This window comes from Cebus imitator, unplaced genomic scaffold (assembly GCF_001604975.1).
Source record: "Cebus imitator isolate Cc_AM_T3 unplaced genomic scaffold, Cebus_imitator-1.0 Scaffold285, whole genome shotgun sequence".
Classification (NCBI taxonomy): domain Eukaryota; kingdom Metazoa; phylum Chordata; class Mammalia; order Primates; family Cebidae; genus Cebus; species Cebus imitator.
Window position 1 is genome coordinate 501,412 of NW_016107600.1, and position 771 is coordinate 502,182.

The following is a 771-nucleotide window of genomic DNA, read 5'->3' on the forward strand; positions in this document are numbered from 1 at the left end:
GCCTCCAGCTTCAGCTTCTCCTGGCCCAGAGTCTCCAGCTGCCGCCTCAGGTTGTTGATGTAGCTCTCAAACATGTTGTCCATGTTGCTCCGGGCCGTTTTCTGCTGCTGCAGGAGGCTCCACTTGGTCTCCAGCATCTTGTTCTGCTGCTCCAGGAACCGCACCTATATGAGGGAGGAGAAAGCAAAAACGTCCACATCAGGCCAGGCTCAGAGTCTGGAGCGAAGCAGGCACTGTCATTCCCTTAAACCACTCCCCAAAGTGAGGACTCCAAACCCCAGGCACCTGGTTAGCTGTTCTGGAAGGATCACCTATGACCAGGGGGAGAAAGCAGGTGAGATGGTGAGTTGGGTGGGGAGTAAAGTCCCTCCAGCATTGGATGAGGGAAGGAGTTAGAAGGAGACAGGTAAGGGAGTTATGTTAAAGCTGTATTTGCAAACCAATAGGTCTAATTTAATTTACCTAGATTGTACATTACAGATCAACAAAAATAGCCAAGCTTTCTAAAGATGCTAACATTGAAAAAGAGTCCAGGCGTGGGGGCTCACACTTGTAATCCCAGCACTTTGGGTGGCCAAGGCAGGTGGATTTCTTGAAGTCAGGAGTTCGAGACCAGCCTGGCCAATGTGGTAAAACCCCATCTCTACTAATAACACAAACATTAACTGGGCGTGGTGGCGCCCACCTGTAAATCCTAGCTACTCAGGAGGCTGAGGCAGGAGAATCAGAATCACTTGAACCCGGGAGGCAGAGGTTGCAATGAGCTGAGAT